The sequence below is a fragment of the Spinacia oleracea genome, chromosome 3 (genome assembly GCF_020520425.1).
Source record: "Spinacia oleracea cultivar Varoflay chromosome 3, BTI_SOV_V1, whole genome shotgun sequence".
Lineage (NCBI taxonomy): Eukaryota > Viridiplantae > Streptophyta > Magnoliopsida > Caryophyllales > Amaranthaceae > Spinacia > Spinacia oleracea.
In genome coordinates, this window is record NC_079489.1 from 12,015,122 (window position 1) to 12,037,379 (window position 22,258).

Genomic DNA, 22,258 nt, shown 5'->3' on the forward strand with positions numbered 1-22,258 from the left:
TTGTGATCTTGTACAGATGCAAATCTTCGTCAAGACTCTTACCGAAAAAATCATCACTCTCAAGGTCGAGAGTTCTGACACGGGCTACTGGCCACTTTAATCAGGCTAATTAAATTTGTTGTAAGTTGGGTTCATAATTTTATCAGTTGAATAAGTTTATTAGTTGGGTTTATTCTGCATAAGTTTATCAGTTGGGTTTATTCTGCTTCCACCCCCCCGTTCTCATCTTCATATTAACAAGTTTCTCCTTTTCACTCTTATGCATCAGCTTCTAAAGAATTTTAAGGTGCAGAATGTTCATAATAGCATTAGTGCAGCCTTTGCGTTTCCTTTTATTTCCTGCTGATTTTGGGAGGTAACCCAACTGTCTATAAACCAATTTAATCTTATTATATCATATTCTAAAATATTATTTTATTTCTTTCTTTGGTTTTAGAGCATGAACTTTGATGGTTCATTTCTTGAGAATGTTCATAGTAGCTTATCAAGTCAATTAATTACCTAATTATTTGCATACTATCTGATAAATGTCTAAGATTTCCCCGTACCTCTTTCATAACATTATGCCTATTGTTTTTAGAATATAATCCACACATGTTTTCTATATGCCGTCATTCTGGGAGTTTTTTGTGTCTTTAGTCGGCATTGCAACAGGTTGTCAAGAGCTACATTCAAGTCCAAGTAAACTTAGAAGGTCATCTTAATAGTGATGTTGTTCTTGTAACTTCGTCAGTATTTCAGCAACAGTTTCTTTCGAGTTGCATGTGGTACCTAATCAGAAACTTATTGTTTCTTATTTGGAAATCAAAAACCATTTGAAATGAAACTTAACTTAAACATGGATTGTATGTATATTGCATAGTGTGCAGCTAACCCTTTCGATCAATAAGTGAGATAGCAGCTTTTGAATAGATGTTATGAAGATACAGTTTTTGTCAAAATTTGCAACTACATACCACCTTTTTTGTTCTTCCTGCAGGTCTGCTCCTTTTAGTTGGTGTTTGAACATGGTTGTCGGAACTGCATAAACATGGGTATACTGTTGGCTTTAGGGTATTCATAATTATGTCCACAACTGAGTGTTTCATGCTTACGCCCGACATATTTTCTGTTTATAATCATGTGCCTACATTATATGTTTACAAGACAGGCTCTTGTGCTCACCGTCCCCTGGACCACGGCGCAGAAAACGACTAAGGACTATTGAAAACACGATTCTTACGAGCTCGTACAGGTAATGTCTTTGTCTATGATCTTCTCACTTTCACAATTGAAGTTTGTGAATATCCTGGCTGGATATGTACTCATTAACTTGTGTCTTCGCCCAGATTTTTGTTGTCAAGGTTAAGTTTTTACACTGCATATTTTTTTTCCTTGCTTGCCTTCCTATCTAATGTTATGTAAACTTGTTATATGCAGGGTCCTGAAAATGATGAGCTTTCTATTGCTTCATGGCTTGAAGATGATGTGATCTTTTATCAAACCGTGGAGCTTAATGTGTCAAAGCTTTTTGGGATTTACGCTGAAGCTAAACAACCTGCTTTAGTTTTGGATGTTGAGAAATTAAATCATTTTGGTGAGTTGTTCATTTTCTTTTCTTGATGATTTACTTAATTGTTTGTTCTGTTATTGGTTCTATATTTTATCTCCTCTCAGTTGATTTTTGAAGTATCATATAAGAGTAAATTCCTCAATGGTTTAATCTTGACTTTTACAGATGACAAATTTAAAAAATCCTGCATTTCTGAAATTTTATCTGCCACAAACCGCAACCAGTGTAACTTCAAACTTAAATTCAAGGAAAAAAATGTACTATATAGGCTAAAATTAGAAACTTTAATAATTAATTAAACATTAAAGCCCAATTGTGCAGCCTATATCAAAACCTAAAATCAAAATGTTAATGCCTAGACCTAGACAATTCAGTAATTGAGAGAAGATAAGAATTTGGACACTGCAAAACCCTTAAAAATATAAATATAAATTGAGAAAAGATAGGAATTGAAAGATGGCTTACAGAGTTACAGGGGACTCCGTATCAAAACAATATTCTATTATGCATTTCTTTTCTGATCCGTATCTTGAATTCATTGATGCTTACAGTTTTTTTCAATTTATGCATTTCTTTCCTCTCTTTTCTGATCCGTATCTCAGTCAGGTTAAAGGATCTTCTAGTTCTTAAAATTACTTTCCTATGGTATGTATTTACTCTAAGTTTTTGTACGATGAAACATTGAATCGCCTTACGCCTTACGAAAGGAATGAAACATGAACTAATGTATTTAATCCAGTTACTTTTTAAAATAAAACAGTGAATTCTCTTACGCCTTACAAGGGGAATGAATTATGAACTAATGTGTTTACTTCAGTTACTATTACGGTGCTAGCTAGATCACTTTCTGGATGTTTTTTTTAGTTTATGGAGCTCTCAATTTTTGGGGTTGCTGCATAATTTGACAAAAGCCAAATTCAATGTGGTTGGTACTGAGATGTGATTGATTGTTAGTAGTGGAGGAAAAGATGAAAATTGGGTAGCTTTTTCGCCTTTCGAGGTTGAGAATAAGGTGTAGTTGGTGCATGAAATAGTATTTCTTGCACACATCTATGGGGATGCGTCGATATATAGAGCATAATTTCAAATTTTGAGAGTTGGGTGCATGGGTATCCTGTTATTATTCCTGTTTTGTTGTTGATTTAAGTATATTCCAATTATTTTGGAGAAATGTATTGGATGTTTATAGCTGAGTAACCTGATTTTGATGAATTGATTTCACTGCTACTGATTAGAAAATGGTTTTTATTTGGATAAAGTTTATTTTACTAATGATGATTTGTACGTTGAAAAGATACTTATGCAAGGATCGTAAAGTTGGTTGAACTTGTATGACAAAGGACATCAGATGGTGTCATGGGTGATGGCAGCTTCAGGTAAGAATGGATTTGAATTTGTAGGCTAAATTTTGAAGCTTGGATAACTTTTTTTTATTCATTTCCTTCATATGTTTATTATATATTGAAAAATCGGTGGCCTAAACATCTCCTAGGAACTCTCTTATCGTGAGTCAATCATTCTTTCATGACGACCGAAGGGACTTCAAAGTTTGATCCTCATAATTTCAGATAAATAGTGAATATAAGCCACAATACTAACGCTATCATATCCAAGTCAGAGGTTCCTAATGCCTATTGTTTTTTACCAGGTCTTTTTTCTTTAATCACCCTACTAGCTCAAATGGTAGAGCATTCTGCAAATACACAAAAGATGTGGGTTCAAATCCCACGTAGGCTCTCCTATTTCAACTAATAATTAATTATATGTTGGTTATGAGAATTATGTACTGGGAATGAGCTTAGCTAAAAAGGTGAAGGGTATATTTATCTCAACTTATTTTGGTAAAGGTTAAAGGTTAAGTCTGCATGAATTTCAATCGCTCTGGAAACGAAAAGAAGGGAGTAACGTTCAAGTGCGATTCTACTGATGAAGTTACTCCAAATCAAATGAAGTAAGACTTGCTAGAAAAACCTCTTTTATTGAAACTTTCCAAGGAGATCAAGTACATGCAGTTTGCTTACTTTGATTAAAGGTGCCCCTGAACAGGTATGTTATTTGTTTACATACTAATTAAAACTAGCCATGTAAATGGAAGAGCCAACTCGCCATTGTGCTAATCATTGTAGGCATGAGACTGCATAGTTTGTATCATTTTACTATATATTTACAGATCATCGATCTTTGTCAAAAAGAAGGTTCGTGCTGTTATTGACAGTTATGCTGATCGTGGGCTCAGATCTCTAGCTGTTGCGACACAGGTTTGTGCATCAGGCGGAACGGCCCTATGTCAATGCTTCAAGTGCATGAAGCTCTCTCACATATTTCTTCTGTGAGTTAGAGATGACTAAGTACATCTTTTGTTATTGTCTTTCTGTAAGAAGTACCGGAGAGAACAAAAGAGAGTCCAGGAGGTCCATGGAAGTTTGTTGGTTTATTGCCCTTATTTGACCCTCCCAGACATGACAGTGCTGATACAATTAGTAAAGCCCTTAATCTTGGTATCAATGTAAATATGATAATAGGTAATGCAATCCCATATTTCTTTAATCTTGCTTTTCTTTTCTTATTTCCATTGCCAACCTACAAGTGATCACCTTGCCATTGCCAAGGGAACTGGATGGCAACTTGGAATAGGGACCAATATGTAGCCCTCGTCTTCATTGCTTGGACAAGATAACAATGTCTCTGGTCTTCTTGTGGATGAGTTGATTGAGAAGGCTGATGGATTTGCTGGGTGTTTCCTGGTATGTAGTGGCTTAATTTCTACAGCTGAAAACCATTCTACCGGGATACCACATAAATTTACTCTATTTTTAATATTGAGTGTTGGTTTGCAACTAAATACTACCCGCGTGATGGTTAAAGGTTGAAGAAGAAGAAAGGAAGCTTGAAGCTACGATTGAAGAAACAGAGAAGCAGTGCTAGAAAGTAAACACTAAACTGAAAGAATTAGAGATGAAGTCCAGCCATTTTAAAGAATTGGAGGAGAGGTAGCCAAATCTTAGTTCTCCATAAACTTTGAAGGAGCAGTATATCTTATGATTAATATTATTTAGTTTCCAACGGGAAGTACTATGTTTTAGATTTATGTATCACGGGAATGCAACAAAATTGATGGAAATTGTTATTTACGTAGATATATCCAACCCTAACATATTAACATACGTATTAATGAATCATGTAATCTTTCCAATTGTTATTTTTTTCCCTAAGTTCCTTTTTTCGGGGTTTCTCTCCTAATCGTTTTGCTTGTTTGCTAATTTAGTTTTGGCAATTGATTTTAATATCTTGGGGGACCACGCGCGTTAGCGCGCGGTCCAACAACTAGTGTAGTTAAAAGGAGGAGTTGTGAATCTTGTGAGCAATTTTACTAGTCAAATGGTACAGTTTTTGGTACAATGTACAATGCAAAATGCATGTTTACGTGTTTAGAAACCTTTTTATTTAATGAGATAAAAGTAAGATGAATATTACTGCTACAAAATAAGCTACTCTACGTATACTCCAACAATTTAATAATCATCGTAAAGGTTGTAGGACTTTTATTACGGAGTATCAATAATATATTTATTTCTGTCATAAACGAAATACGTTTATATATCAGTTTCTTCACCAAATATCTCTATGTTTAACTTAAATCAACTTATACCCTAGTATTTTCAGTAATTTACAATAAACCCCTGAGTTTTTTAAAGAAAATCACAACGTGACGCTATCGTTAAAATTATCGTTAGAATTTAAAGGTTATTCTATGTCTCAATCCTCATCTTCTCTTTCTCTCTCTTATGGTACATCTATACCGATCAATTATCTCACTGCCTACAAACTACTAATTCTAACATCGCCTCTTAGCCAACATTACCGACATCACATCCCAACCATCATCTCTGCCTGCACCCGACATCATCGTCTCCTCCAACCCGCGTCTAGCCACCACAATCTCTTACCCCTAGGCCACCACCCCCATATCTTTTCTCTCTCCGAACAACTAGCACCCCCATAACCTCATCTTGGTGTCCCCTTCTCTTCTCTGCTACCACCAGCGTACCCCACCAGCTAGACCACCCCCCCTCTCTTACTCTTTCTATCATCCATCACGACATACACCAAAAACAACATAACCCCTGTCTCTCTCCTCCCTACACAACCCCCCTATTCCTTGCCTCAAATACATCATTGAATATCCATTAGAGTATCAAGTATCTCAACAACAACATCAACATCAAAGTAACAACGACAATAACAATAACATTTGCAACATCTTTGAGAAGTTGTTAGGAAGGACGACGAATAAAAACATTTTTCCTTGGTCGATTAAGGATTTTTTAAGTCGGTTTTTTTGATCGATGAGGAGGTTGTGTTGGGGTCGGACGGCGAGCATTGATAAAGGAGATGCAGTGGTTGTTCATATGAAAATGCGGAGTTGCGATCATGCCTCTTCTCTCTCCATCTTCCTTTCACTTTACTATTCAAATCAACCTCCATGGCATCCACACATCATAAACCCCATATTTTTCATTCAATTCTCAAAATTCCAAATCTAGTTCTCAATATCGCACCGGCGGCAATGGAGGTTGCAGCAACATAAATCTTCCTTGAAAAGTACGTTTATAGAGGGAAAATAAAAATATATAGGGAAATTAAATTAGAAACAACGATGAATGAAAGAGGAGAGGATAGGATATGAGTTGGTCGGAGCAGAAGAGAGGAAAGGAGTTTATGGTTGCAACGAGGGGTGGAGGCAAAAAATGATTCAATATCATGATGTGATAGTCCCGACTAGCAACCCATCCTACTAGCTACGTATCTACAACAATCATCAAAAGGGTAGTCTAGACATGAGTACATGACCCTTCCCACCGTGTCATGCCATGCTTACGCGTCCGATGTTAAGTTTGAACTACATTGTGGTACATGCTATGTAATATCAGTAGTGTTTAATAGTATAGTGTATTAAAAAATATCCACAAAAATGTAGTCCATGGACTATTGTCCACGACACGAAAACAATAATAATATGTTGTACGTTGGTTTTTCATGGGCCGTGTCTTGTTTTTTCCTAGTTCACGAGTTAGTCCCACTGCCATCTTTATTTTTGGAATTGTGGACTTCACACAAAACCAATATTCAGGTCCATGGCCTCGCCAAAAAAGCACCCAAAAAAGTAAAATGACGTTGAAACATTAAACTGGTAGTGACTACAACACGTCAATACCATCGTAAGTATAAGGCTATAAGCAATACCATTAGACACATCAAGGTAACATTACACACTACTCAATAATGGCATTTCACTCAATGGAATAAACTATAAATTTGTTGGTTGGGGTCACAACAAGTCAATACCATTGGTAAATTTTGAGTTTCATTGTAAGTATAAAAGAAGCCACTAGACAATACCAAAAATATCATTACACTACACAAAACATAATGTCACTGATGGGTTTTAATTACAAATTTAAGTACTATAATGTTGGCGTCTACATGTTTATTTTGCATGAAAATTATAAAATATCCTTATATACTAACTCTATGAAATGATGATTTTATCCTTCTATGGATATTCTTATACATAACACCTTTTATAGTGGGTTGTTAAATTTGTTGGTGAGTATGGTGAATGGTGACTATTTGGGAAATTACTTACTCTGTATTTTGTAAGGTTTCATGTCTTCTAAATCAGATTTGGCATAATAAATTAATTACAAATACATGTTTTTCATATGTTAGCATCTTTAACAACATCTTTAAATTTTAAAAAAGTTGTAAGACTTTGACGATACGTCGATACACACACCGGTTTGGGGCTATATTACTTTGTTTTCCTTCTCCAAATAATCAAAACTGGTAAAATAAGGGGAATAAAATCAATCGTGGGTACACATAGATCTAACGGTTCATTTGGTACGAGAGATGAGTAGAAATAGGGTATTTATCACGGGAATTCATCAATTTTATTCATGTCCCTTATTTGACAAGAGTTGAAAATAAGATTGAGATAACTAGCAAAGTTACTAATATATTTTTACTTATTTTTTCGCACTCTTTTTTCTTCTTCATTTTCATGAATGGTAAATACGTCTTTTTAAAGACATTTTGTATCCCTTCCCCTTATACCACCCCTTGTCTATATCCCTTCTAATCCCATCCCCATAAAACAAACAGGGGGCTTTTGGATTAGAGGGTGTGATGATAATTGGGAATTGATTGTTGAGAAGTCATGAAAATATGACCATTACCTTGTTTGGTGGTTGATGAGAATATATCCTACACCCTTTAAAAAGCAAGGACTTGAGTTTTACTATTCATAGAATAGTCAAAAGACTGAATTAACCTCATTCCTTCATATTTTTTTGGCATTTTTCTTAAGGACAGTGTAATTACTTTTTTACCCTTGGTCTTTTGATGGCGACACGTGGTTACTTTGCTACATGTGTCCTTCCCTCTTCATCCTTGTGCGTAACTTTCTTTCTCTGTCCTCTGTCTTCTATCTGCACCGAAATGGATCGATGGAGCAAAATGAAGATCAACCAATCTCCTTTTCAAGCCCCTTTTCTCTCAATCTCTCTTTTACATCCTTTCCAACATATCTCAATTATTTGTTCTACTTCAAAAAACATTTAGGTATTTTTCGTTGTTTATCATTCTCACAATTTATGGATTTTCTAGGTTTAGGTATTTAAATTCGACTTTTAGGGTCTTTTGGTGTTTCAGATTCGTATATTCTTTCAATTTTTGAATTTTCGTAGGTCTTTGTATTTAAAATTTGTTTTTTAGGGGTTTGTGGTGCTTTAATTTCCTATCTTTCTCAATTTCTGAATTCTCTATGTCTAGATATTTAAATTTCGATATTTTATGGGTTTTCGGTGTTCAGATTATTATCTTCTCTCCATTTATGTATTTTCTAGATCTATGTACTTAAATTTTGATTTTAGGGTTTTTACTGTTTCACTTCTTTTAGGGGTTTTGATGTTTCACATTCTTATATTCGAATTTATGAATTTCTGTAGGTCTTGGTAGTTAATATTCTATTTTTAGGGATTTTTCATGTTTTCAATTCCTATCTTCTCTCAATTTTATGAATTTTCTGGTCTACGCATTTATACTTCAAATTTTAAGGGTTTTGCGGTGTCCAGATTCTTGTATTCTCTCAATTTCTAAATTGTTTAGGTCTAGGTATTTAAAATTTCATTATAGGGGTTTTACTATCTTTCCTATTTGACGGTTTTGATATGCATTGCAAAATCGTGTGTCAATTATTATATTGTTTTACTTGATTTTAAGTTTTGTGAACAATTGTATCCTTTACGTGGAATTGGTAGGAGAAGATAGTCTCCACGCTCCACTTGATAATTTTTGTTTTTCATATTGTGGTTTAAATTGCCTTTGTAAATATGGAATTATGCTTTTTTGTTTGATTACGCGAAGATTATCATAAAGTCATCCGCTACTTAATCATTTGGTACGAAAGATATGGGAACCAATGTTGGATAAACCGACTGATATTACCAGTGTTGTATTCTTTCTTATAGATGGATACCCTCTTGAGCCACCCAAGATGAAATTCATAACAAAAGTTTGGTAAGACATATTTGATCACCCTTTTCATTTACTGTTTGTTTTATGCCACATTATACTTCATATAAGAGACACACTTCTACTTATAATTATCTTTCTGGTATGTAAGGTTAGAGATGCAAAGCTAGATATAAAACAAAAAGCCAATGACTGAAGTATATCACAAACCAGGTGTATATATGCTCTATAACAAACCAGGTGTATATATATATTGAGCATTATTGAGATTCTAATGCTTACCATCGTTCCTCCATTATATCTCATACTCTTTGGATTTCAGATTGTTCGTCATTTTCATCTTTTTCGAATATTTATTTGTAGACGTTCGGTTGATGAAATGGGTGACGATTCTCTTTTTTCGTCTCCCATCTGATCAAACCTGTACACTAGAGATGTCAATACCCTCAAATCCTCCATTTAATCTATTTTTTTTAATTAATTGAGTTTGAATTAACTCGAGCAAAGTTTGTTTACCATGTTCAATGTTGAAATTCCATCTAATGAGGTATGGTATTTAGGTGGGCTGTTGATTTTTCGCATTCCATATTTAAGTTTTCTTAGATGCTACAATTTTTGTATAATTTGCGAGATGAATTGTTCCCTATGACCACATGTTCGTTAGGATATTTTCCTAAACTAATCTCTGTAATGAACCTCTAAATTTTTGTGTACAGTATTTCCCTACTATAATATGTATACAATCCATTCTTTTATCAAATTTTGGACTGTTAGGAATTTGAATAAGCCAATGTTGTCGCCCGATTTACATTTTGAGAAGATGATACACTTATTATCATGTATCCTTAATCCTTACACCGACTTCTCTTTACAAGATTATACGCTGAATTTTTTTTCCTTCTTGTTGTTGACCTTACTCTAGCTTTACATATGTTTTGGGTTTTATACCTATGTTCCAAATCCTCTCTTGGTTATCATTGATGTACAACATAAAGAGCTGGGAATACCAACATATTCTATATTTTGAACTTGTATTTTGATGGAAATATTGTTGTTTAATGCAATAGATATAGTTTTGGAACTTCTACGGAGAGAAAAGAGATATGGGATACAACCTGATGAAGATCTTGATTTACTAAATAAGGTTTGTGAAACTATTTTAAGCTCATGCCCTTTTGTCTCAATTCTGAAATATTTATATTATCAGTAACAATGAGATGGTATTTTGTAGGCCCTTGCGCTAGGGGAGCAGAAAACAAGTATATATGCAGAATATATAATGAAGGTATGATGTTGGTTAATATAATAGCTTATGCATCTTAGTTTGCGGTGTTGCTATTACTGTTGGTTAATATAATAGGTTATGCATCTTGGTTTACAAGATCAGTTGGTGATTGACTTGAAAGATTCCAATTACTATTACTAAAAAGTTATGTAAATATTTCATCGTCAAAAGTATCTTCCGTGCCTATTCTTGCATTATTGGTTGTGAAAATATTATTGACAACTTGTGTAATTGTGTTGCATACTTGCACTATTTGCATTTGGCATACCAAGGTTTCACTTAATTGGTAATTTCCCCACAGGAAGGAAAATCAACCATAAAGAAAGAAAATTAAATAAAAGAAAAGAAAAATAATCCAACCCCAAAAAATTAATTTCCTCAAAAATCATAAAATTAAATTGGAATGATCAATTCTGAATTGTGCACCATAAAGAGGAACTCTGCAATAATTCCTCTAAGAAGATTCCAAAGCTTCATCGTTTCCGGTTTGATGCATCAGAGGTTCAATTTCGTAGGTCTGAGCTTCGATGTTGGATTCTTCATCATATAGTTCTTCCAATTTTGCTGATCGAATTGAACAAGCCTAGTTTATTTCTCAAGTAATTTCCTTTAATTGTTATAATTTGCAGACCTTTTTTAAGCTAGAAGTGGCATATTTTGGGGGTTTTAATTTTATTTGGAACCCTAGAAAATGTGGAATTTTGCAATTATGAGTAAGATTTTGTTAAATTTCCCATTTATGATTCATGGAGTAAAATTATTATGCATAATGGAGTGTAATTTAATTGAGTTGTTCTTGTTTGTGCTGCAAATTAAAGTTAGATGTGGAAAGAATTGAGCTAAATTATTTTTTGGTTATGCTTCTCTATTTACATATTGAAATAGTAAATATTTTACTTTGGTCAAATCGAGATGAAGAAGTTTGGACAAAAATCTCACAACAAGGAACATACTTTTGACAATTTGACCAATAATATGATGCTAATGAATGTTGGAACACCTCTTAAATTGAAGCATTGCTTTTGATATAGGATATTAATCGAGCTTATACGATTTGTGCCGTGGAATATGGATCGATTGATGATCGCAAATGCTATTGTGGGCTCATTGTAACTGTGTCAAACAGAGAATAGCTCTTTAAACATCTTAGGCTTAAATGCAAGATTGCAATGTCCTCTAGAGTTAAAGAGGGTATTTGTGTTCTTGTGGTTTGATTTACTATTTTTCGTTGTTAGTCTTTCTGACCTATGTTACTTGATTGATGGATGCATCATCTTACCTCAAGTACTAATGTGGATCTAACTATCCAAGACACTTTATCATGTATTTGGACAAACCGACAAAGCGTCTTTAAGGCCAATAACATGGGATATTTTTTTCATAAACTAGACGAGTCTGAATTTTTAGTGTTCTTACACTAACACCGATAAACATAGTTTCTAATTCTTTTATGTGTATGCAACAACCTAGCCGCATTGCTTGCTCTTCTTGCAGTTCGAATGGGAGTGTTGAATGCAAATGATGTGCTGGTAGCCTGGTACAAGTTTTTTCATTATTGGTGATAACATGCTTTGGTGCCTTGATTCTCTGTAGGGTTCAACTCAATGTAGCAATTGTCAAGGGACTCGATTTGTACGAGATGGTTAGGAAAGCCACACCAATCTATAAAGACTAGGGGTTGTTGTTCAAATTACTAGAGTTCTAGAAAGTACGAGGTTGCAGTGCTTATTCTGATTAAAACAAAATCCGAGTATGAACCGAATTGTCATATTTTGTTGCACCAACAAAAAATTTCCATTATTTGATTTGGAAAGTAGAATTATTATTTACTCTACGAAAGTCGTTCACGAAAATGCAAGCGAGGATTTCAAATATTAATTTTTATGACCTTTATTTATACGCTTTTAGAGGTGAAAATGTCTAAAAAGGCGTGTTGGAATACGTGTAATTTTTTTTGCATGATTAAGGAATGGAGGTAGTATATAATAAAGTTCAAAGCAAACATCACACGAATATATTACAAGGATGTTTAATAAAAACTAATGCTTGTATTATTTTCTTTTAATACTCCCTCTGTCCCAAAATTATAGTCTTGTTTTCTAAATCGGGCGTCCCAAAATTATAGTCATGTTTCTAATTTTGGTTATTAAGGTCTTCACTTTCTCATTTACTATATTAATTAAAAATGCATTGAAAACCCCACTCATTTACTATATTCCATTTTTGGAAGACTTTTCAATGACTACAATAAAATGGTAGCCACTATAATCTTACTGAATCTCAACCGTTCGATTTTAAAGACTAAATCTTATCCGTTTATTTGTTTAATCACAATCTTTCAAGAAAAAAAGTAAAGAAAAATAAAAATAAATAAAAAATTTAAACAAAAAAATCAGTTTGCATCACGAGAAAATAAAACTGCTTCAAAAAATTCATTTACATACTCTGTAAAAACAAAGCGCATTTATGTTATCTGGATTTTTAACCATCCAAACCCACAAAATAATAATCAAATACATTAGTTTTATGATATAAATTAAAACATGCCCGGTTCTAATTAAAATTACTTTTCCTAACTAAATGTTGAAATTAATTTTGGTGATTTATATAGCTGTGGTTGTTTTAGTTCTAATGGTGTTTTTTTTTAAGCAAATTCAGTTTCAGTAGAGTAAGATTTTGTTAAACAATACGTGGTATACATTATTCAGAAAAATGCCCACGCAGGTTAATACTTGTAAAATAAAAAATGCATAGGTTGAAGATAAGTTGATAACCATGGAGTTTTAGAGAAGAGGAGAAAACGAAAGAATATATTTTTTTATAATCAATTTTTTTTTATCACTTTCTTCACTTTTTTCTTAAAACACATTTTAAAAAATAAGTAAATTAAAAGTCAAGTCAATAAAAAATAAGCGGTATAGATTTAATACATCTAAATATAAGGTCGAGATTAAAAGTTTATATTGGCTACCAAATTAATGTAGCCATTGTAAAATCATCGTCCATTTTTCTATGCACTATATTCTCTTTTCCATGTACTTTATTCCACTTTTCCATCCAACTCAATCATCATTTGTACTTTATTTTACTATTCCATTTACTTTATTCCACTTTTTCTTAAAACTCGTGTTTTGTGTCAAACGGGGACGGATGGCGTTTGAGACTAGGATTATATTAAATAACTATAATTGAGAAAATTACATAAAATAATTAAGTTATTAGTTTCACTAATTGGAGTTGGCTATCATGGGGGACCGCGCGCGATAGCGCGCGGGCCAACAACTAGTAAGGAATAAATGTGAAATATACAAAGTTACCCTTATCAACAACTTTCCTCCTCCTTTTTCATTAATGGTAATTCATTCATTTTTCTCCCACCCAATTCTCATCCAATAACACCAATTTCTCTAGGTATTATTTTCATCGAAAAAGTGTATGGCTAACCCAATAACAAAAGTTTTGTAAGGGGACTGGAGCAGGCTACCATGAGACAAAATATCTTCTTTCTAAAGAGATTGGATTCGGAACTATTATATGTCAAGGTCCAATATTGAAATAATTTCAGAGGTTTTCCTGACTTTGTGTGTCAACAAACCATTCGAAATACTTCGACTTTATTAGAATAGGTCTGAGTCAAATAGCAATGATTTGAAGCACTTCTTTTTACACTATTTCTGAAACCCATTGACTCAATCATATGGATATGGAAAATACATGATTTCAAATCCTAGCCGGAAAAGGAGGGAAACAGATACTCAATTTAAAGTGAGTAAACAGATTTCTAAACTCGAATACAAAGTTTTTATTCCCAATATCATTCCCACTCATAATCTCAATCCCACGTAACAAACATGGGAGTTTGTAACAAATGGTGTTAGAATTCCCATTTAATCCTCAATTCCCATAAAACAAACACCCCAATAATAGAGTATTCTAATCCTTCTCCTTTTATCCATACCTCCCCCCTATCTCTCAAACAAACAAGTCATACATGTACAATTTAAATAGCTAGTTAGGTAATATGAAAGGTCATGTTGGGACGGAATCCCTCTCAGATCAGGTCGGATCAGTATATTTAATGCTTTGGGAATTATAATACTAATCAAAACTTTATTTAATAATTTAAATCTAAAAATTATAATACTCCAAATAAAAATGTTTCTTGTCAATCTAAACACATAAATCCTCAATTTTGGTGTTCATAACCAATCCCGGCATAATTAATTATAATCCAATATAAATAATAAAAATCCATAATTTAAAATAGAATGGATTAGAAAGAAGAGAATTATACTGAACAGGCCTTTAGCACGGTACGATCACGAATGAAGGCGATCGGGCGCAAAAGAAACGGACAAAGGGGATGCAGATTGGTGCATGGCACATCACACGAGTGATGTTGCTTCCTCGTGCTTGTGTGCGGGTGCGCGGGGACAAGAGGAAGCAGTAGCAGACAACATCGATGAGGGAGAGGGGGGCACGCAGTAGCGATGGGCGAGGGAGAGGGGCGAGCAGCGCAGGTAGATGGGCGCTTGGCGTCGAGGCAAGCGGCGAGCAGAGGGAGCAGATCAGCGAGCATGCGAGGGCGTGGCTCGGGGCTGACAGCGTTGCAAAGAGAAGAAAGAGAGAGAGAGAGAGAGAGGGATGTGTCGTGTGGGTTAAGGAAGGGAGAGAGAGAAATATCTGAGGGTTTAATGAAGTGGGGATTTAATGAAACATAAGGATATACCCGGGTACAGCCAAAGCTGGCTGTACCCCCATCCAAAATGATGTCGTTTGTGTTGTTTAAAATGAACATTAATATACTGGTACAAAAATGAACATTTACTATTTCGGAAATGAACATTTATTTATTTATTTGGAATGAACATTTACTATTTTGGAAATGAACATTTATTTATTTATTTGGAAATAAACTACAAAAATGAACATTTACTATTTCGAAAATGAACATTTTTTTATTTATTTGGAAATAAACAATATAGGCTCTTGTAAAAACATAAAAGACCAATGAAGTGAACAATTTCATTATGAACATTAACCATATATTTATTGTGAACAAACAAATAAACAAGAAAGAACAAATAATTCAACAAAAAAGAACAAACAATATAAAAAAGAACATAAAATTCCAGAAAAAAGAACAACCAATATTACAATTATGAACAATTTTATGATGAATTTTAAAGCCAACATGAAAGAACAAACAATACAACAAGAAAGAACAAATACTGGTACAAAAATGAACATTTACTATTACGGAAATGAACATTTATTTATTTATTTGGAATGAACATTTACTATTTTGGAAATGAACATTTATTTATTTATTTGGAAATAAACTACAAAAATGAACATTTACTATTTCGGAAATGAACATTTATTTATTTATTTGGAATAAACATTTACTATTTTGGAAATGAACATTTATTTATTTATTTGGGATGAACATTTACTATTTTGGAAATGAACATTTATTTATTTATTTGAAAATAAACAATATAGGCGCTTGTAAAAACATAAAAGACCAATGAAGTGAACAATTTCATTATGAATTTTAAAGCCAACATGAAAGAACAAACAATACAACAAGAAAGAACAAACAATAAAGCATATAATTATTATGAACAAACAAATAAACAAGAAAGAACAAATAATTCAACAAAAAAGAACAAACAATATAAAAAAGAACATAAAATTCCAGAAAAAAGAACAAACAATACAACAATTATGAACAATTTTATGATGAATTTTAAAGCCAACATGAAAGAACAAACAATACAACAATAAGTTTGATGAATACAAGAAAGAACAAACAGTACAACAAGAACGAACAAAGAATACAAAAAGAAAGAATAAAAGATTAATGAAGAGTTTAATTATGAACATTAACCATATGATTATTATAAACAAACAAATAAACAAGAAAGAACAAACAATATAAAAAAGAACATAAAATTCCAGAAGAAAAAACAAAAAATACAACAATTATGAAAATTTGATGATGAATTTAAAAAACAACATGAAAGAACAAACAGTACAACAAGAATGAACAAACAGTACAACAAGAAAGAACAAACAATACAATAAGAATGAACAAACAGTACAATAAAAAAGAACAAACAGTCGACAAGTATGAACAAACAATATGAGCGCGTCGTTTTTGGGGGGTACAGCCAGAGCTGGCTGTACCCGGGTACAGCAGTTAGCGATATGGTATTTATAGGTTTTTATAATCCTAGTGGGCTAGGATTAGGAAGTTGAGTATTGGGCTTGCATTAAAAGGTTGGGCTTGAATTATAACTTTTATTGAATTCCTTGATTTGTTTACTTAATAAACACATTGGACTTTAAAAATAAGTCAAACCTTTTAAAACTTGAAACCCAAATAAATTTCTCGACTTAAATTTTAAATTCGTTTCACAATTAGTAAAAATATAAATATTCTAATTAATAAAGATACATTTAAATAATATTTAAATGCGATTTAAATTATAAAAATTCTAAAAACTGCTTTATAAATATAATAAAATATATTTATTAATACGCAAAAATACGAGGTATTACGCCGTAACCGCTAATATTTTTAACGTTTGATAAAAGCTATCCAACCGCTACCTCTACCGCTAATCGGTACCTAAACCGTTACCTTGTCAAACACTTACAAAGTTTACAAGTAGCGTCTTAACTAGGAAAAACGTCACCCTCTATTTCAAACTCTACCGCCAACAGTGGCGGAACCAGAAATTATACATAGGGGGGCCAAATTTTAACGTATAATTTTTATAACATTGAAAAACAAAAAATAAAATAAGAAAACTAAGTATAAAAATTGAGGGAGCTAAGAATTGAACCTTGTACCTCCTTGTACCTCCAATTTTTAAGGAAAATAACCACTTGAGCTATACTAGACAGCTTTTATATTGCACATTTAATACTTGAACATATCATGGGGCGGGACATGGCCCCCGCCAGCCCCCCTAATTCCGCCCTTGACCGCCAAACACGCCCTAAGTTTCATATTCTTTCGTTCTTCCGTCCTTCCTTCCTTCCTTCCTTCCTTTTCAGTGAGGGTATATTTATCTTTTCATTCCCACTCTTATACATCCCCTATTAGGTATAGAAGTGGTGGGATAATAAGGGTTTTATCCCTCCATATCCGTCTTTTATCTTCTTTCCTTATTAATAAACAAGGGATAATAATGAATGGAGATTATAAATTCTTATCCCTACTTAATATCCATGTAAACAAATGAACAGTTAAAGTAAGGAAATCACTTACATTATACTAAATCAGACACGACATGTATCACTTCCTAGTGCAATTTTTTTTCCACTAATATTTTTTTTTTAACTTTTTAAAACAAAATTACATTATCTTTTTTGGAAAACTAAGATAATAGTGAAATAAAAATGTAATTCAATTACCATAAATGTTACTACATATATTATTGGAGGTAAGTTGAATCAATATTATTTTCTCCTTTATGATTTAATGTTATTTTTGTATTATTATAACTTTTTAATCTGATAACAAATTTAAATAATATAGATAAGTGGACTTCAAATGTTAGTATACTATTAATAATAATACATGCTAAATAGACTAACATTTGAAGTCCATTTATCAAAATTATACTCAATTCAAGCTATGTTGCATTTGACTAACTTAGTAATGCTTGAGTCTTTTGGAAAATAGTTATCGGGTCACTTTTTTATGATAAAAAATATTCTTAGGTCAGTCATTCGGATTAATTTGATTAACTTTGTTAGATCGGTCTATATACAAGTATACAACTATAATCCTTAACTTTGTACTGTAATATGCAAATTTAGTTCTTTGTTTTTTTTTACATAACTTTGAATTTTATACTTTTGCATATATCCGTTTTACTTTCACGTTTTTCATAATAGCACAAGTTGAAGAAAAACGAAACAGAATGAAAAGTATTGATTGAGAGAAGAAGAAGAAAGCAGAATCTTATTTCTGTTTTTCTGTGTTAGATAATCAAATAATTATTACAGCAATAAAGTATATATAGTACAGCTTAGGGATCTAGATTGTTCTAAAGTTTGTTATAACAAACTTATAACTAACTTGCTGACTGTGTGCTGACAAAGCAGCATCAGCAGCAAAACAACAGCATTAGCATCAGCAGCAACACTACAACATTAGGAAAGCAGCATCACTAAACTATTAGTATGCATAGAATGATAATGCTATAATCAACATCCCCCCTCAAGATGGAGCGTCACAAGCTCCAATCTTGGAAAGAAGTGTCTGAAATTGTGTAGAACACAATGGCTTAGTGAAGATATCTGCTAATTGTTGCTGAGTAGGCAAGTAATTTAGATGCAGTAGCCCTTCCAAAACCTTATCTCTGGTGAAGTGACAGTCAATCTCTATGTGTTTAGTGCGTTCATGAAACACTGGATTTTTAGCAATGTGGAGAGCTGACTGATTATCACAGTGTAATGTGATTGGCTTCAAATGATGAACTCCCAAATCCTCTAACAGGTTGACAATCCAAGTAACTTCTGAGGCAGCTGCTGCCATTGCTCTATATTCAGCTTCTGCAGAAGATTTGGAAACTGTCCCTTGCTTCTTAGACTTCCATGAGACTGGTGATCCACCAAGCAATAAAATGTACCCTGTGATTGATCTTCTAGTATCAGGACAAGATGCCCAATCTAAGTCAGAAAATGCTTGTAAACTAACAGCATCTGATGCTTTCAGCAATATCCCTTGACCTTCAGTGTGTGCTAGATATCTTAGAGTGTGGTGCAGAGCTGCCACATGGTGTTCTCTAGGATTCTGAAGAAATTGACTGAGAGTTTGGACAGCATAAGAAAGATCAGGTCTTGTGTGGGTTAGGAAATTGAGTTTTCCTACTAAAGACCTATATTTCTCAGTATCAGAATAGAACTCTCCTTCTGTGTTTGATAATTTAACAGTCATGGGCAAAGGAGTGATTGCTCTCTTAGTGGTATCAAAACCACAAGATTCAATAAGTTCTCTAGTGAACTTCTTCTGACTCAGAATAATCCCATCTGTAGTATAGCGCACCTCCATACCAAGGAAATAGTTTAACCTCCCTAGATCCTTAATACTGAATGTTTGATGAAGATATGCTTTTAATGCTTTCAGTGTATCAACATCTGTTCCTGTCAAAATGATGTCATCTACATAAACTGCTGCAATGTTGATGTGACCATTTTGTTTGTTGATGAACAAACTGTAGTCATACTTGGATTGTATGAAACCTTGTGTCTCTAAAGCAGTCAACAACTTCTCATGCCATTGTCTTGATGCTTGTTTTAAGCCATAAATGGATTTAACCAATCTGCAAACTTTGTTGGTTGGATTGTCTACCCCTTCAGGCATCTGCATATACACTTCTTCTTTGAGATCCCCATGTAGGAAAGCATTATTGACATCTAGCTGAAAAAGAGGCCATTTTCTACTAGCTGCAACTGCTAGCAAGCATCTTATAGTACTCATCTTCACAACAGGGCTAAAAGTTTCCTCATAATCAATACCATACTTCTGGTTGTACCCTTTAGCCACTAATCTGGCTTTGCACCTTTCCAGTGCACCTGTGGATCTCAATTTCACTTTGAACACCCACTTGCACCCTATAGCCTTTTTCCCTTTTGGTAATTCCACCAATTCCCAAGTGTAGTTTCTATCCAAGGCTTCCAGTTCTTTCTTCATTGCTTCAAGCCATAATGGATGTTTAGCAGCTTGAGTATAGGACACTGGTTCTGTGATAGTACAAACTTGAGACAAAAAAGCTTGAAATTCATCTGGAAATATGACATATGAAACTAGATTACACCAATGCTTGGTGACAACAGGGGTGTCTGTGTTGGTGGATGATACTGCAAAACACTCATAAGCATCTAAGTAACCTGGTGGTTTATGTATTCTTGCAGATTGTCTGATAATAGGACAAGGGAGAGGTGAATTGGAGGAACTGGAAGTGGAATTTGTGGAATGAGTGGTGTTTGTGTGGGGTTCAGAAGAAGAGTTAGAGTTATTAGGAGTTTGAGTGGTGTTTGAGGGAGATGGTGTTGTTGGAGATGGAGAAGAATTGAACTGTGTATGCACAGAATCTGTAGATGTGGCTGATTCTGTGGGTGGTGGTGAATGTACAGGCAAAGAGTGAGGTGGAAAGATGTTTGCAGAAGAAGTGAAATCAGGTGGATCAAAAATTGTAGGTGACATGAAGCTAGGTAAGTAGATGGCATTAGTATAGGGAGAAGGTGAAAGGATGTGTTTTAGATAGAGATGAAAAGGAAAATGTTTCTCATGAAAATGGATATCTCTGGTTACAAAGAATCTATTTGTGTCTATCTCCAGAACTTTGTATCCCTTCTGAGTAGTAGAGTATCCCATGAACACACAAGGAGTTGCTCTAGGATTCATCTTGTTTCTCCCAACCTTAGATGTGGATACATAACAAAGACAACCAAAGGTTCTTAAATGTGAGAGGTTTGGAGTTTGTTTAAACAATCTGTAGTAAGGTGTTTCAAGATCTAAGGATTGTAGAGGCATCCTGTTGATCAGATAAGCAGCACAAAGGACACACTCTCCCCAATACCTCTCTGGCACCTTAGATTGAATGTACAATGCTCTTGCTGTTTCTAGTAAATGCTTGTGTTTCCTTTCTACAACACCATTCTGTTGTGGAGAATGACTACAGCTAGTTTGAGTCAAAATACCAAGAGTCTGATATAATCTTTTCATGTCACCTTCACAAAACTCTTTAGCATTGTCTGATCTGATGCATTTCACTGTCATTCCAAACTGTGTTTTCACCATGTTTAAGAAATTGCTCATGACAGTAACACAATCACTTTTCTGTTTCAGAAAATGTAACCAAGTAAATCTGGTATAATCATCCACAATTGTCAGAAATTGATTACATCCAGTAGGAGTTTTTACAGAATGAGGGCCCCAAATATCTATGTGTATAAGATCAAAAGGACTAGTTGACTTAATGCTACTAGAAGGAAAGCTAAGTCTAGTCTGTTTGGCAGCAGGACATACTTGACAGATAGTATCCTGTAAACAAGGTGTGATCACACAGCTAGGGTTTATTAGTTTCAACCTACTGAAAGGTAAATGACCAAGTCTTAAGTGCCACAACTTGGCATTGTCTACAGTAGAAAGACAAGCTACACTACATGTGTGTGTCTGCACAGAATTAGCTTCTCCCAACTTCTTTTCTGCCAAATTGTATAAGCCTGACTTCACATCACCAAGAGGAATCAACTTCCCTTGCTGACAGCAAACAAAACACTTGTCATGAGTAAAGTGAATCTCACAATCCAAATCTTGACACAGTTTGTGCACAAATATTAAGTTGTACTTAAAATCTGGTACATACAGCACATTGTTTAGGGTTATGTCATCATTAAGAGTTACTGAACCAATATGAGTGACAGATATTTTACTCCCATCAGGTATAGTTATGTAGGTGTTTTGTTTCTTAACAGCTTCATAACTAGTAAATTGTGTCAGGTCATAGCAATAATGGTCTGAAGCACCACTGTCTAAAAGCCACTTAGAATTTGTATGAGACAGTAAACAGATATTACCTGCCATCATAGCTGAGTTTGTTCCAGTCCCTGCACTCTGTTGTTGCTTAGCCAACATATCCATGAGCTGTTGATATTGGTCCATAGTAATCACTGGATTAGTTTCAGATTGTGGCACTGTTGTTTCTCCTTCATTAGAATCACCTCCAAAAGAAATAGCAGCTGTTTTGTTGTCCCTAGTCTTAAAACCAGGTGGATAACCATGGATCTTGAAGCATCTCTCCACACTGTGACCCTGGATTTGGCAATGAGTGCAATAATAGTTGGATCCTGGTTTACCA

The 22,258-nt window shown here is 33.9% G+C and overlaps 1 long non-coding RNA gene across 1 annotated transcript; it reads left to right on the forward strand.

Moving 5' to 3' along the window:
- Positions 1-7,978: 7,978 nt before the first annotated feature.
- LOC110788055 (uncharacterized) lies at positions 7,979-12,247 on the forward strand. Its single transcript, XR_002533232.2, has 5 exons — positions 7,979-8,176; positions 9,085-9,133; positions 10,156-10,232; positions 10,320-10,373; positions 11,967-12,247. It is a non-coding gene; the product is annotated as an uncharacterized lncRNA (long non-coding RNA).
- The last annotated feature ends 10,011 nt before the right edge of the window (positions 12,248-22,258 follow it).